This window comes from Alligator sinensis, unplaced genomic scaffold (assembly GCF_000455745.1).
Source record: "Alligator sinensis unplaced genomic scaffold, ASM45574v1 scaffold342_1, whole genome shotgun sequence".
Taxonomy (NCBI): domain Eukaryota; kingdom Metazoa; phylum Chordata; order Crocodylia; family Alligatoridae; genus Alligator; species Alligator sinensis.
The window spans coordinates 1472867-1477112 of NW_005842126.1; the positions used below are offsets into that span (position 1 = coordinate 1472867).

General features: G+C 40.8%; 1 long non-coding RNA gene across 1 annotated transcript; it reads right to left on the reverse strand.

Annotated features, from left to right (window-relative positions):
* Nucleotides 1–337: 337 nt before the first annotated feature.
* LOC102386839 lies at nt 338–3678 on the reverse strand. The gene is made up of 3 exons (XR_001358123.2): nt 3528–3678; nt 2599–2977; nt 338–979 (listed from the first exon to the last, which is right to left on the reverse strand). It is a non-coding gene; the product is annotated as an uncharacterized LOC102386839 (long non-coding RNA).
* Nucleotides 3679–4246: the final 568 nt, after the last annotated feature.

Consider the following 4246-nt stretch of genomic DNA (forward strand, 5'->3'; position numbering starts at 1 on the left):
TAAGTTACTGATCTGAACTCTCAACCATCTTAACGCCTTGTCTTAAAATAGCATACAATAATTCATGGGACATCTAGGATTTTGAAACGGGGAATGCAGATGGTGTGGTGGACTACATTATTCAGGTTAAGAACAAAACAAGAACAAAATAACAATTGGAATGTGCCTTAATTTGCTGTATGATACATTTGCTATATCCAACAAAACAACCTAGGTAAAAATGAATCAGAAGATGCTGGTTCTTTAGTCCTGTAGTCATTAGCATTAAATTTTCATCTTTCACATTTATAAAACAAAATCAAGCCTTCTTGAGCATCTTGACAGTGTCTCCAATGCTTCAGTGAAAGTTATTTCCACACCTGAGTTAATGCTTTTAGCCAGAGCTAAAAATGGTCTGCAGAACTGTGAAATACATTAAGAGGAGAAGCTAACAGACAGCAGTATTGCAGAAGAAAGAATAGGTTGATTAGTGGAATATTAAAGACAAAAAGAAGAGAGGATCGTTAACAGCTATGGAATGAAAAGTTTAGAAGGACTCAGGTAGATTATGATGAGCAATAAAATCAAATGACTCCCTAAACACTGCCTGAATAGAAATGCTGCTGCCTGTGCCAGGCAGTTTGTTTTAAACTTTGGGTGGGCCAGGAATCAAAGGTAGGTGCAACTGTACTGCTGCACCCCTCTGGGTCTGCCTCTGTTATACCTGACACTGGGTTGGGTAGTCCTTGAACCTTACCTTGAACCTTTACATCTGAACAAAACAGGTGCAAAATGCTATAGGTATTGGTACATGAAATGTAAAGACTCGAGCCCACTGTCTTGAGCTGAAAAGACTCAAGCCCACTGTCTACTTATTTTAATCCTTTTCTTTTCTCAGCCTGTTTGCAGCAGCATCAATTGCTGAATTTTGATTGTAGGCTCTTTAGGACAGGGAATGCATCTTCTTCATTGCAGTATAACACCATCAAAATGCAAGGTGCTATAAAAGTAACAAATTATTATAATATGAAACACAGGCAGCACAGATATATACATAAAGAATTCATTTTCATACACACACAGCACACGCACACCCACATACACACACACAAAATAGAGAACCTGACAAAATAAACAACAACAGAGAGATGCTAACATTTTAAGTAGGGTTGTTGGGCAGAATACTGTACCACAATGTTTTGCCCCAGCCTGACCAATGAATATTAGCTAAAATATAATGGTGGATTAATTCCCCTTGACAATAATTAGTTCAGCCTATGATCTTAGCAACCCTCTGGGCATATTCCTAAGGTCAAGATGAGAGTATCGAAGAAGCCATGTTGCTCTTTTTATAACCCTCCTTCCACATCTTGAAAAAAAGCTACTAATCCCCTTAAACAATTACCTTTAGAAGAAGAGTCTAAGGATTTTGTCTGGGGATACTTAATGAAAAAACTCAGCCTGTGAAATATATGGAAAGCTCACAGAGCCAAGAAGTAGAATGCAACTACTATCAGACACGTAATACCAATGAATAAAATCGTCACCAGACTGAAACTGCTCTGTATTTTTATCCATGTCTGTGTTGTAGAGTGGTTGAAGCCTAAACTTAATGAAGGAAATAATATGCAATTCATCAAGGTTTGGAGAGACAGACATAACTCTTGACTCGTCTCATATCAGTGCATTTCAAACTTCTCTCTGCTGCTTCTTTCAGCAAAGGACCTGTGCCACTTACCAGCTCACAAGAAGAGTAGCCTAAAACTCCATTCTGACCGTGAACAGGAAATCAGGCACAATTTTAAATTAAAAGGATGTACAGGGAATAATATTAGTAGCAAATAGTTATAGGGCTGTTCCACGCATCACAGACAGAGCACCCATTTCTGAAAATATGGAAAGCTACATTTTCAGTGGGAGCTGCTGTCATGCTTGATAAGGGCTAGCCACAGAATGCTTGGATGTGTTGGAACTACTGTTAGCTTGGCTAACCAGTTTCTTCCCCTAGAGAAATAATTTTCTCAAGGAAAACCTGCTATTCAGTACCAGCTATGGGTTTTCCATCTCTATTAGCGAGCACTGCAAAAGTCCTTACGCTGCCCTCCCTTGCTCAGTATGCCATGTATCTGGGGCTCAATGCTATGAGAATTATTGTAGAGATCTAGCATAGCCATGAGCCCCACATCAGCTATAAGGTAAATGAGAGGGGCTACCTGTGATGTGATCTTTGCTGTTCTGTACTAAGCTCCCTTAATTTTCCCTGCCACAGACCATTCCCCTAGTGCCTGTGGCATTTCTGAGAATGACTGGACTACCACCAGCTGCATAGATCAGCAGATGTGCAGTCTCTAGCATGCTTGTTTTTCTGCCTAGGGCTGTTATTCAGGCAGATGCCATTCCTTATTTTCAGATACTTTTGCATTTTTAAATTATAGGGGGTGGGGGGACAGAACACACTCAAATACTCTTGTCACTGTGCATGTTCCCTCCAAATCTGCACCTCTGAAATGATAGCTATTATTTTATTCAAGGTTCATATTGCTGAGATAGAACAAAAACTTATAAAGCAGAGATCTAATGCATATAATACCAATTTGCTGAATGTCACCGTATACTGACCTTCTATTACAAACACTGGCAGATGGCCATTCCTTTAGTACTCAAGAGTTGCTTGAATAGAAAAATCAAGCAATGGCTTAGCCTGTATTTTCGCCTCTGCATCAGTGCCCATAGCAACACTCAGTGGTAGCTGTATGAATTTGATGTCTCTGCTGCTACCAGTTCCTATCCAGCATAGTAAATCCATTGGTGATCCCATGGCTACCATATTCTGTTCTGTCAAAACTGCAAAACATCAAGGCTGGCCTGCTGGTGGGAAGGCAGGAGCACATTGGCAGTTTGGCGGTAAGCCTGAGTTCAGCAGCAGCAGCAGGCTGCTCACAGGAGCTGTGAAGATCTTCAGAGAAGAGGAGGAGTCATGCTCCCAGAGCAACAGCAGCTTTGTGAGTCGTGCAGGGGGGAAGGAAGTTAGTTGGCTTAAAATGATTGGCATGCACAAATGACCATAAAAGCAACATTATGGCAAAGAAAGTGAACACTAAGAAGCCAGGAAATGCAGAATCATACTGCAATTCAGGGCTTTGCAGTCATCAGACCCTTGGATACACATGGAGCTCCTTGTCGTCACTGCTATTTGTGAAAACCAGCACATATTACTGCCTACACAAACTAACATCTTTGTTTTACTCTTGAGGTAACACTGAACAGCAGTTTTCACTGAGCTGTCTGCTGTAAACAGGTCTTTTTCCTGTATGGTTACAGGTTTAGAACCCAGGAAGGGATAAGAGTTGTTCACATTATTTCCTCTCACATGCATAACTTTACATTTGCTAGCCACCTTTCCCTCAGCTCCCTTGGCTTGCCTAACAGACTACATGCATTTGGGAAACTTGAAATGTGCATTCCTAAGTACACCAGGGATGCCAGTGGAAACGAGAGACAGTACAGAAAATGTCTGGGTACCGCAGTATCCAGCACTAGTGACTTACTTTCTTCCAGGTCCATGTTTCCTTCCCCAAAGCTGAATGATAGGTATACTCAGACATCAGAGTTGTCAGGTCTTTGCACTGCAAGCAGTATATACTGCATATATTTTCAGCTGGCCTGAAGCCCCACTTCCAGGTTCATGGGTAAACTCACATCAGCATTTCTGTGCCTGCAAAATACAAACCGTGGGCCCAATTTGAGTGGTTGCACTTAAATTTAGTTGTTTCAACCCTGTGGCTGAATTGTAAATCTGATCATATGAATGCATTATTTTTAGTGAGACAGTGTTTGATTTGTAAAAATGTTCAGAATGTCAAGGACCTTCCCTGCTAGGCTGTTGCTTTTTGATAGTATATGAAAACTTTGGAATTAAATGTGCCCACAATATAACACATCTCCAGGTGCCTTACTTCATAATAAACACCATTTTGAATGGGCATCTCCCTATACAATACAGATTAATTTTAACCCTCACAACAGCCTAATGGAAAAAGCGTGCTGCACTCAAATTCCAAACACTTGCTGAAAGCTCTCCTTTGTTCGAGTCTCATAGTTTAGTCACCACCAGCTTCTGAAAAGATTTCTACAGAGTTAATGTTTCCATTTCTTTTAATTCATTAGTAATGATGACACAGCCATAACACAGCTGTGTTCCAGCTCAAAGGAGTGAGTGCAAATGTTGCCCACTGTTCCTCTATCTCTGTTCATTCTTTGGCTCGGA